This window comes from Toxorhynchites rutilus, chromosome 2 (assembly GCF_029784135.1).
Source record: "Toxorhynchites rutilus septentrionalis strain SRP chromosome 2, ASM2978413v1, whole genome shotgun sequence".
In the NCBI taxonomy this organism is placed as follows: domain Eukaryota; kingdom Metazoa; phylum Arthropoda; class Insecta; order Diptera; family Culicidae; genus Toxorhynchites; species Toxorhynchites rutilus.
In genome coordinates this window covers 180,657,982-180,670,916 of record NC_073745.1, presented here as the reverse complement: position 1 = coordinate 180,670,916, position 12,935 = coordinate 180,657,982, and the positions used below count along the sequence as shown (strand labels likewise).

Below are 12,935 nucleotides of genomic sequence, written 5' to 3'. Positions count from 1 at the left end.
ACCCGTTGAAATCATCAGGACCATCCTAATTGAACTTGTTTTCGTTAGTGAAGACATTGAAAAACTTTTCGTTATGGTTATAGCAAAATGTATTCTTTTGGAAACATTCTTTGTCACAACATACCATGTCCCACTGTCGGTTCATGTGAGCTTTGGTATAACTCAGACGTCCTCCGATGTGAGATGGTGTAAGATGAGTAGCTTTAACCTTTTAAACCTTCTTTATATGAGGATTTTTATCAAAACTTGACGAATTGTCACCCGAGTAACATTTAAATTGAAATATTACTTTATTTGCATAAGCGATTTTGGGGTATTCGAAGCTGTTCTAGCTATTTCCCGCTTATTCCGGTCAGAGAGCTTCGATTTACGTGAAGCTCTCTCCTTCTTACCATATCCTTAAGGATTCATCAAATAATTGAGCACTACTTGATGGGATCGTCCAATCCGACGAGAAATTTCTCTGATACTAACATTTTCTTGGTGAAATGCATCGATTTGTCTTTCTTTTCTCTCCGTGAGCATTTTTCCTTTCGGAATTTTCCAGATTTATTGATCAAAACAGCTAAAACAACGGAAAAATGTAACTGGCCTATAGAAACTTGATACTTGAAACACATAAAACCTTTGGTTTACGCTAAGCGTTTGCACACACACATATGAAAAGCATGCAGTGTATGGTAGTCACCAATACCAATACAATAGAATATAAGTTGAAGCATTGTTTGTTTACAATGGCACAAAGCAGCCAGGTCATCTCCTGGTCTTATAAAAGTTGGACAGAGTGTAGACGTCAACCTTATGAACTTTTCAGCCGAACTGTTATATCCGAATACGCGAACATCGACCTTAACTTCAGCCATAAGGTTCTGCACGACCTCAGGATCGACAGTTTATGCATATTAATCTATGTTTTCTTCATTTCTACATTGTTCTTCACTCTAGGTCGTTTTGGAAGGTCCCCTTCATATTGGGCCAGTATTGTTCTATTGGGCACAGATCCGGAGTGTTTTGGGGGTTCAGACCTCTCAGAACGAAATCGATATCATTCGCCTTATATCACTCTAGCACGTCCTTCGTATAGTCGCATGATGCAAAATCTGGCCAGAAGAACGTCGGACCGTCGTGAGCCTTCAGGAGAGGGAGCCGCTTTTGAAGACACTTTTCCAAATACACTTTTCCATTCATGGTGCCTGCGGTAACGAAAAGTGTAATCCGCTTTCCGCAAGTACAAATCGTTTGCCAAGTTAAGAACTTATTCGCGAACTTCGATATCTTCTGTGTCCGGAGGTTCTCGGGAACATCCACCTTTTCCTTGGCAGACACATAAAGATTTCCTGCAATCTGGTTGAAACCCGTCTTCAAATATGTCTCGTCATCCATTATGCAGCAGTGTGGTTTCGTTAACTTTTGGTCGTACAACTTCCGGGCACGACTTTTTGCGACCGTATTCTAGTTCTCGTCCCGGTTCGGGGACTTCTGAACCTTAAACGTACGTAGTCTAGCTCGAGTTTTGGTATTCTGCACGAAAGTCTTGCTCACATGCAACTTTTTAGCCACATCTCGAACTGGGCGTTTCGTTTCCGTTTAAATTCCACGGTATCTGGTATCATAAAACGGTTCGAAGAACGTCTGACTGTTGATCGAAAGCCGTAATTCAACCGAATGTCACATACTTTAAACAATTAGTATTTACCTGTTATTTTGGAATGAAAAAATATGCAATGTGGAGATAGCAAAGAAAACTAAAAAACGTAGATTTGATAGCAGGAATATGTGTTGAAATACATGAATTGAGGGCTCAAAATGAAAGGGGTGTAAGTGACATCATCGATTTCTTTACATCGACTCTCTCTTTTGCTTATAACTTAGCTGCAAACGCATTCCCAGCTGTATTTGATAATGTGGGAGATCGGTCAGAACCTCATCTATCGGATTCTATAGCAAACTCAAACTGGAACGTTTTTGCAGTTGAGTTATTAACTAGAGAAAAAGTTGATGAAGAGAAATCGATCAAGTCACTTACACCCCTTTCCTTCTGAGCCCATTAATTAAATTTACGATTCATTTTGTTTATCAAGAGGCTATGGGCCTTATTTCCGTATACACTTCACGATAAAAACGAAATGAACAGTACGCCATTCAACTTCTTTTTACGAGTTAGTGAAGCATCAAAGATAATAATGGATTTCCAATACAGGAAAACCTGTTTTGACGTAGGACTACGTCTTTCATTTCTATACCGAGGTGTAAAATCAAAGTTTTGAAAATGAAAGAGTTACGCCGGAGACCGAGATTTTGAGCGTTAATAGCTCTTAAACAACTGAACGAAATGGTATGATAAACACTTCATTCGAAAGATAAAATGTCTACGCGTTATATACTTGTTACTTTTTCATCCAAAAACTTGTTTCAATAGCCTTGAAATTGCTTTCAAAACAGGCTATTGAAATCACCAATCGGTATATAAGCGAGCGCCGCTCATAAACCCACTCAGTTATAATTGAACAGCGATTGGAGCATGTTGTCGCTGTTGTGGTGAAGCTAATTTCGTTTATCATGAAAGCGCTGATGAACGTTGTCACCAAGAGCCTGTTTGTGCACCTAAGGCCAGAAGAGCATCCATCAAGAGGAGAGTGATGCCACGGTTCCGCTTGACACATGGGGGCAGCCGCCACACACACACACACACATACACGCGCGGAACTCTCGTTGCTGAAAAATAATCTGCCAGTTCCCCTAGGAATAGTAAAATACATTCATGCAAAAGAGTTTATTTTAATGTTTTCTATCTATATGACAATGCAACCAAATACATTTGGTTTTGTGATTTTTCAATCAATCGCAATTAACAGGAAAGCTTCTGAATATTATTTTTCCCCATCAGTAGAAAATTTTCGTATCCAATATTGGATGCATAACATGAAAAACGAAAAATGTTTCACATCGCGAAAATCAAATCATTTTCGAGCGATTGCTTGCTTTCTACTCATATAATGCTGCGACCAAATACATTTCGTTTTGGATTTTTCAATCAAGTGCGATCAACGTAAGACCACGTCTTCCGGAAATTTATTAGAGGTGCAATGAATCTTAAGGAATTCCCGCTCTACGCTCACTGGCAAACGATGTTTACTCAACAATTTCTTAAACGAGAAATGGGTGTTGTGAGAAAGGATTAGCGAACGCAAAAACGACAAACGGGAGAAAGAGATGTTTGGAGATTGAATGAAATTGGAAGAAAACTTCTTCATTTTATCTTTCGAATAATGTGATTCATGCCACTTCGTTTTGCCAGAAAGAGATTATTAATGCTCAAAGGAGGAATCGAGTCCTCCGAAGAAAATTACCCAGCGCAAATTAGAGTTAATTATCGATTGCGGCATTTGTACACAAATAATTTTATAATGCAGTTTCATCAAAGTGATTTCTTCGGATATATTCACTACATCATGTTATGTATTTCATATTCTTCACTATCAAATCCATATCCATGGCACCTATCGGTATCGAATTATCATCGACACCACGATTTTCGCTAAATGCTCCTTTCAGTTTGACCTGCAAAAAACTTTTCTGAACTCTAATCTATCAAATTTGGAGCCCTGAAAAGGGCCGTTGATTATATGCTAAGCTAATATAGCACGCTCTCCTTGGATTCGACGGGCCAGCTGAATGTCCTTGGGCATGATGTGACGCATTTTGCGTGAATGGCACACAAATTGGTTTCTTCGAATAAGCCTCCTGCAGCGTCATAACCGCGGAACTTTGGAAGGGCAAGTCGGTTTTGAAGTCCTGAGCAATTCCACGAACCAAATGCTGCAAAGGTAGCTTGCGGATCAGCAATTCGGTCGACTTCTGATAGCGACGAATTTCACGCAAAGTTCCTGGTCGATAGCGATGTGGCTTCTTCACGCTTCCTGCGGCTGGTGTGCTTATCCTAGCTGCTTTCGTGGTGCCTTACCACCGAAAGACTAACGAGCTGTCTGCTTGGTCCCAAACAAACGAGTCCTCACGGTGCGAGAGTAGAGTAAGAAATGAACGAAAGCAAAGGAAGCGTCATTTTATAAACCATAAAAGTATAAAATGTAAACCCCACCCTCTTTATTATATAAGCTTACTGTATACTTACTTCGATGTTATTCGTTTCTCTCTCAGGGTAAGCAACGAATATAATAAGGGTGGGGTTTACATTCTATACTTTTATGGTTTATAAAATGACGCTTCCTTTGCTTTCGTTCATCAGTTCAGTGTTAGCTTTCACCGAGTAAAGACGTATTGGATTTTTCATCAAGCGTAGTACAGTCAAGTGTGAACATGGGAAAGAGAAAAAAGAAGAGTCTCAACCCCAATGACTCTAGCAACAGTCCCGATGAGAAGAGAGGTAAACGAAGCAGCATCGTGTCTGTCCGTCCGCCGGCCTCCCTCACCGGAAGCGTAGACCAATCAGACCGCATCAGTAACCAATTTGCGATCCTGACGGATGCAGAAGAAGAACTTACATCAAATCGAACCACGGCAGCGATGGGAAACAACAACGCGGATCCCAGCGGAGTACTATCTGGAATCCAACCCCCGGCAAAGGAGAAACTGAAGCTACCCCCTCTGGTGGTTGCATTGGTCCCCCTGGATAAGCTCAAGCGTACAATGCTAGCGATCGGCGTAAAAGCCATTTATCAAATCACTAGGATGGGAATTAAGATCCTCACGGCAAGCCGAGACGAATACAGCAAATGTAAAACCTACCTAACCAAGGCTGGTATTCCATTCTACACGCATGACGTGCCAGCAGACAAACCGTTTAAAGTGGTAGTCAGGGGGCTTACGGCTATGGAACCCGAGGAAATTATAGCCGAGTTGCACGACATGTACAAGCTACAGCCTCTGGCGGTATTCCCTATTAACCGTCGGAACAAAGAGCTGACATATCGTGATTGCCTGTACTTGGTACACTTCGCCAAGGGCAGTGCATCACTACGTGCCCTGCAAGCCATCCGCATGATTAGCGACGTGAAGGTTAAATGGGAGGCATACAGAGGACCGAATCGGAGCGTGACACAGTGCATGCGCTGTCTCAACTTTGGCCACGGCACACGGAACTGCCATTTGAAACCAAGATGCAACGTTTGTGCTGCTGTTCATCTCACCGACCAATGCCCGATGAAGGAACCTGAAGCCTTCAAATGTGCAAATTGCAGTGGGGCCCATATGTCCACGAACAGGAATTGTGCCAAGCGCGAGGAATATCGCCGCATCCGCTACGATGCCTCTACGAAGAATCAGCAGCCAATCCAGCGCAAGAAGAAGAAGCAAGAAAACATCAATTTGGATGCCTTCCCGGAACTGCCACCTCCGCGTCCGAGACCGGTACCCAATCTCGCGCCCCTTCCACTTCCGAATCATCAGCAGACGCGAAATCCATCAATAGTTGACCGCTCTTCCGGGTTTAGAGTTCAGCCCTCCGTTGACACAAATCAATGGCCGTCCGAAGCAAATTTTCAAAAGACATGCACAGATCCATCGAATCAGACGATTGTTCACCTGGCAAGCATCGTGGCCGAACTCCAAAAAATGATGGTGCAGATGATGCATCTCTTTACGCAGCTCAAAATTCACCACCAGAATCCTTAATTGGAACGCCTGCTCTATAGCAGCCAAAAAGTTAGAACTCATCGAATTTCTGCAAAATATCCAAATCGACGTCGCGTTCTTAACCGAAACGCACCTCAAGCCTTCCGTTAACTTCACTCTGCCTCATCACGCCATTTACAGACTCGATCAAGCTGGAGCTTCCAAAGGTGGCGTTGCAATAGCCGTTCGCAAAGGACTGGAATTCAAAACTCTGCCCGACTTCCGCTTATCCATCATCGAGGCCGTTGGCATTGAGCTTAATACTCCTGAGGGACTGATAACCATGATTGCCGTGTACTGTCCGATTCAGTGCAAGGTCTCTGACGGTACCTCAGTGCAATTTAAAAACGACATCCAGAGGCTGACTCGACGCAGTGGTAAATTCGTCATCTCCGGGGACATCAACGCCCGCCACTCCACGTGGGGGAACATTCGTGGCAACCGAAACGGAGCAGTGCTCGCTGAGGACCTCCAGGCGGGACACTATGTGGTTCTTCACCCAGATACGCCAACCTACTACTCTCAAACCGGGGCCGTCTCCACTCTCGACATCACTCTTACTAACATCAGCGATGGCTGCTCTCGCCCCTCTGCAATCACCAACCTATCCAGCGACCACCTCCCGGTGGTACTGAATCAAGCAATCAACCACCGACAGCAGTACCGCAGGCGGAACTATCATCAAGCCAACTGGTCCCGGTTTCAGCGGTTCGTGGAGGACCGTGTCAACAAGATCCCCCGCCTGGCAGCGGTAGAAGACATCGATAGGGTGTTGCAAGCACTCTCCCACGACATCAGCGAGGCGGAGGATCGCTTCATCCCGACGACGACTGTAAATTGTAAGTTTTTACCCCTGGATACAGTAACCAAACACATTATTTCGTTGAGGAATTGCGTCAGACGCCAGTTCCAAAGGACAGGAAATCCTTCTAGGAAAATTCTTTTTAAAAACTCAACAAAATAATCGCAACTAGAGTAGAAAAATTAAAAAACATGCAATTCAGCAAGGAACTTAGAAATATACCTAATTATTCTAGGCCCTTCTGGCGACTCGCTAAAGTCCTTAAGAAAAAACCCAAGCCTGTGCCTCCCCTCAGAACTGATAATCATTCATTCCTAACATCTGGTGAAAAGGCTAACGTTTTAGCTGTTCATTTCAAAGCTGCTCACGAATTGGGTCAAAATATCGCTAGTCCGATGGAAGCGTCAGTCGAACAAAGTGTTGCTCAACTTGCATCTGTGCCAATCGAACTAGCCGAGGAACAACGGGTTACGGAATAAGAAATTGCTCAAGCTATCAAGAACATCCGCAACATAAAGGCTCCTGGCTTTGATGGGCATTTCAACATTGCGCTGAAGAACCTTGGGCCCAAATCGCACGTTCTCCTAGCGAATGTCTTCAACCGCTGTCTGGAACTAGGTTATTTCCCAGCAGCTTGGAAAATATCTAAAGTGGTACCTATCCTCAAACCGGGGAAGGACCCCACGAGCCCGTCAAGTTATCGCCCGATCAGCCTCCTCTCGTCGGCAAGTAAATTGTTCGAAAGAATCATATATACCAGGCTCCTCAAGCACACTGAGGAGAACAATATTCTCCATGACGTGCAATTTGGCTTCCGTCGAGGGCATTCCACTGTACATCAGCTCCAGAGGGTAGTGAATCAGGTGAGACGTTCCAAAGATCTCTCGAAGACCACAGTCATGGCCATGATGGATATAGAAAAAGCTTTTGATAACGTCTGGCATGGCGGACTGATCCACAAACTGAGACGCTTCAACTACCCAGTTTACCTGGTGAAAGTCATCCAAAACTACCTCCAGGAAAGGAAGTCAAAAGTCTTTGTCACTGGTGCCCTCTCCGAACCATACCAAGTCATTGCTGGAGTGCCGCAGGGCAGCATATTGGGTCCGCTGCTGTATAGCTTGTATACCTCGGACATCCCGGCTCTACCAGATGGAGGAACACTCTCGCTATTTGCCGATGATTCTGCAATTAGTTACAAAGGACGAGTTATCCGGGCTCTCGTGGCGAAACTGCAAGCTGGACTCGATTCTTACGTCGAATACCTGTCGACGTGGAAGATTCGGGTAAACGCAGCCAAAACGCAAACCATTGTGTTTCCACATCGAAACTCGAACCGACTGAAGCCCACCTCAAAGGTAAAGGTGCAGGGATGTGAAATCGAGTGGACGTCTGCCGTTCGGTATCTTGGACTAATCCTAGATATGAAACTGCTCTTTAGGTCTCATATAGACGACCGGGTCACTAAAGCTATAAATATACTCAAAAGCCTTTACCCGATCATCGCCCGGCGGGCCAAAACATCAACTATAAACAAACTCGCCGTTTTCAAACAGATAATTTTGCCGATGCTTGAGTACGCCTCTCCTGTTTGGAAGAGTTGTGCTAAATCACACATGAAAAAGCTCCAGATCATTCAAAACCGGTTCTTAAAGCTAATCCTAAACCTCCCGTGGCACACTAGAACTACCGAGGTACACCGGCTAGCGGGATTTGACCCAATCGAATCTAGAATAAATAATTTTGAACGAAGGCACATAGAAAGATGTCAACAATCAGAATGGCAAACGATTGCAGAATAATAAATTTTTTGTATAGCAGTTTAAGCTTGTAGGTTAGGTTAGAATATCAAATTAAAACTCAAACATACATCCGTAGATGTCAAGCAGCTATAAAATTCCAATGAGTAAAATCAAATCCAATTCCACATAGAATAAATAATTTAACAAAAGCATGAAAAGCAAAATACTGCGGAATCACTTAAATTGCAAAAACCTATTGTAAAACAAAAATTGGTAAATAAAAATGAATTTAATGAAAAAAAAAATGCTTTCGTTCATTCCCTAGGATGAATCACTTGAAATGTAGTATCATGTTATAATGTAAACCAAATTAAGAAATAAAAAGAATTTAAGTGAAAAAAAAACTTTCGTTCATTTCTTACTCTACTCTCGCACCGTGAGGACTCGTTTGTTTGGGACCAAGCAGACAGCTCGTTAGTCTTTCGGTGGTAAGGCACCACGAAAGCAGCTAGGATAAGCACACCAGCCGCAGAAAGCGTGAAGAAGCCACATCGCTATCGACCAGGAACTTTGCGTGAAATTCGTCGCTATCAGAAGTCGACCGAATTGCTGATCCGCAAGCTACCTTTGCAGCATTTGGTTCGTGGAATTGCTCAGGACTTCAAAACCGACTTACCCTTCCAAAGTTCCGCGGTTATAACGCTGCAGGAGGCTTATTCGAAGAAACCAACTTGTGTGCTATTCACGCAAAATGCGTCACATCATGCCCAAGGACATTCAGCTGGCCCGTCGAATCCAAGAAGAGCGTGCTATATTAGCTTAGCATATAATCAACGGCCCTTTTCATGGCTCCAAATTTGATGGATTAGAGTTCAGAAAAGTTTTTTGCAGGCCAAACTGAAAGGAGTATTTTCGTTTGGATGCCATACAGCATCGAGAAAATTCCGGAAAGATCTAATCGTTACTGAAAAATAATCTGCCAGTTCCCTGGGGATTGAAAAATACATTCATGCGAAAGAGTTTATTTTAATGTTTTCTAACCATATAACACAGCGACCAAATACATTTGATTTTGTAATTTTTCAATCAAGTGTAATTAGCTAGAAAGCTTCTGAAGATTATTCTTCCCCATCAGTAGGATATTTTCGTATCCAATATTGTATGCGCGCAACGGAAAATGTTTCGTATTGCGAAAATTATATAACTTTCAATCGATTATTGCTCAGTCGCCGAGATTTTCATACTCAGAGAGTTCATTCCCCTCTAGTTTGCCTTCCAAATTGCCATCGTAAACCACACCTTCTCTCGATTTAATCACGCTCGAAAAGCATACTTAAGCGATATTCTGGTGGTGAAACCAATTCATTTTTCGTGAGGACATCGACAAGAAAACATCGTTACTGAACGAGCTGAACGTGCTGGACGAGCTGGACGGCGAGAGTTCGAGGGATTCATTACCTGGTCTGACCTGACCTGAAATGCAATCAGTTTGCTTTAACTGTGAAGGAGCGCAGAAAAGCCGATCGATCAGAAGGCCAAGAGAGTATCAGCATCGAAAAACGGTTCCCCAGGAAGACATCGAAGCAGCCGCCACACACACACATACACGCGCGCAACTCTTTTCGTTTGCTGGTTATCGAGAAGAAACCTGGTGTAACGCCCGAGCGGTCTGGGGCACTTTTCTTTTTTGTTCTATCGAGAGAAACAACTGTTCTTCTCGATGTTCAACTATCAACTGATTTATTTTTTCTCTCTAATCCTCGATCCCTCTGTGAGGATGTACAGAACTCTAAAAACGTTAGAACTAACTTACTGGCTACCTGCTATGTGTAGGGAATTTTCAACTTGCACAGTATGGAAAATTCCATCGTTCCTGTTGGAAAATCCTTGGTTGGATTCTCCCCTATCTTCAGTAGGAATCTTTCTTATTGTAAATACTTATTCATATTGAAATTATCTGAGATGCTCTATTCGTGGGAGAGGGTCACTACATCTCCCCCTACTCAATGAGTTTTAGGGGAAACTAGAAGAGTTTCCTCTAAAATTAGTCTGTGAGGTTATTTTTATATATAACTGATTGTATATTATTTCAATTTTTGTGTGTTCTTCATTTGCTATGATATCTGTATTTATTTATCTCAACTCCCTCAATTCTGAAATTCCGCAATTCCAAATGAAAAATAAAATTATCATATCTCCATAAAATTTTCCAAAACGCCTTATCGATGAACACTTGTGCTTTTACAGCTACAATAAAAATAGTTTTCTTTTCTTTTCAAATTTCTTCGTATAATACGTTTATTAATACTCCCCTATTTACTCTTTTAATTCATTCATCATATATTTGAAGGGTGTGTATACCTCTTCCATTAATTTTCTTCGCATTTATAGCGCTATTTCGTTTCATTCATATGTTTGATAATATAATTTTAACCCACATTTTAGTTACTCATGAACTTTTAAGTAAGTATTGGGACATACATGCCGTTACAGGAAAAAATTCCTGGTTTTCCAGCCCTTCGGTACATTCAAAAGCTATGATTGCGATTGATGGACACATTTTTGTTAAATTGACTGTAGACATATATGGCTCAATCTTTTACTTTTTTTTAAATTCCACTTCGAAGTGTGTTTATTAAATTTGAAATCACACCTGTTTAAATCTCGATAAGTCCATTTCCCCAGATTGCCCTGTTCATACTTTTAAAGTATGGGAGACAGGAAAGTTTTTTCCAAACAAAATAAGCAGTTTTTACAGAATTGAAGAAATACTTTCAACTAATAATTTCCCTTCTTTGATTCATGTTTCTCAAGACTTGTTATCTTGTTATCCTGTAGCTTGTCTTTAGGTAGTATCATGTTTCCTATATTTAATAATTCCATTCATTGATTAGCCCTCGCCAGATTAATTTTATTGAACGATTAGCATATCCTTAATATCATTCAGTTTCAGTTGTTATTCACATAGAAATATGTATATATATTTTTTTCGTTTGTTAATCACAATTCACGCTAATTTGTCTTGCTTTTCTACATTCATTGTTAATCGAAAACCATCTTAAAAATTAGAAAATTAACTTCTAAACTTATCCATGTCCATGTTTCCACAACACTCGGCCTATTAACAGAATCGACTACTATTTCTCCTATAATAAAGTAGCTTCTTACCGCCTCCTTTGACCAACGGATGGTTTTCCATATTCACCCGTCTATCCACAGCTTCCAGATCTAGTGCAGCTCGACTTGTGTGAAGGCCAAAAACCAGCGGCTCGATATTCTGCTGCTCGAAGTTCACCCCGGTGCTGGTGTGGCTTATGTGTTCACTTCGATTACCAAGTCAAAAAGGTTTTGGTCGCACTAAATTTCCGGCAGTCTTACGACCTATCTAATAACTTCCTTTCCTCGAAACTCCGCTCAGCGTTGAACGGAGGACACTTTAGCCACCATTAGATTAACTTACTTGCGCAGTGGCATTTAATTTAGGAATTATCTTTTCTTGTTTTGGTAAGCACTTTTTCGGTTCAACGTCACATTCTTTTTACTCTTTCGATCTCTTCATTTGCTTTAGCTTCGATCTCACATGCACCAACATGGGTCACTAAAAAATAATTCTTGATAGCACAAAATTTCGTCCCTTCTGGCAGCAGCGGAACGCCAAAATACACAACAGCAGCAGTCAAAATTGAAACACTTCTATGGGTGGGCTGCTGTCCCCACTTGGACAGCATCCCACCGCTGTCACCAAATGTAACGCCCGAGCGGTCTGGGGCACTTTTCTTTTTTGTTCTATCGAGAGAAACAACTGTTCTTCTCGATGTTCAACTATCAACTGATTTATTTTTTCTCTCTAATCCTCGATCCCTCTGTGAGGATGTACAGAACTCTAAACACGTTAGAACTAACTTACTGGCTACCTGCTATGTGTAGGGAATTTTCAACTTGCACAGTATGGAAAATTCCATCGTTCCTGTTGGAAAATCCTTGGTTGGATTCTCCCCTATCTTCAGTAGGAATCTTTCTTATTGTAAATACTTATTCATATTGAAATTATCTGAGATGTTCTATTCGTGGGAGAGGGTCACTGCACTGGAAAGAATTGATCGTTGCTGAAAAATAATCTGCCAGTTCCCCTTGGAATTGAAAATTACATTCAAGCGAGTTTATTTTAATGTTTTCTATCCATATAATACTGCGACCACATACATTTGGTTTTGTGATTTGTCAATCAAGTGCAGTTAGCAGGAAAGCTTCTGAAGATTATTCTTCAGAAGAAGGTTTTTTGTATCCAATATTGGATGCATAAAATTTTGAGCCTCCAACGTAACGCTCTCGTTTTCGAAGTCCTTCAAATATTTATTTATTCATTCATTCAGAATGGATTTAGATTCAACTTCAAACAAATGATCTCTAAATCAACGATATTCCTACGTCACCCTTGCGGTTATACCATAGATATAACGCACTTCCTGTTTTTGCGCGATTTTTTGTGCGGTTTTATTTGTGCGGTATATGAAAAGAAGCATATTTGACGAAATTATTGTCCATTTAGTTTTTTTTCGATGGTTTACATGCATTTGAGTGCGAAGAAAGAATATTGGCGTCTAAATTATCCAATTATCAAATCATTCCCATTCTTTCATCAAATGCTCTAAGTTGCACATTTTGATGATTTCTATGATTTTTAACAGCAACTCGACATGCAACAATACGGACAAAGGCACAATACAGCCACGCGCAACCGAAAAGGCAAACTGTCCCAT

At 41.6% G+C, this 12,935-nt stretch overlaps 1 protein-coding gene across 8 annotated transcripts in view; it reads left to right on the top strand.

The window, feature by feature from the left end:
- Window positions 1-12,935, top strand: part of LOC129764896 (F-actin-uncapping protein LRRC16A) — a 58,574-nt gene that overhangs the window by 44,163 nt on the left and 1,476 nt on the right. The gene's annotated exons all lie outside the window — the stretch shown is intronic.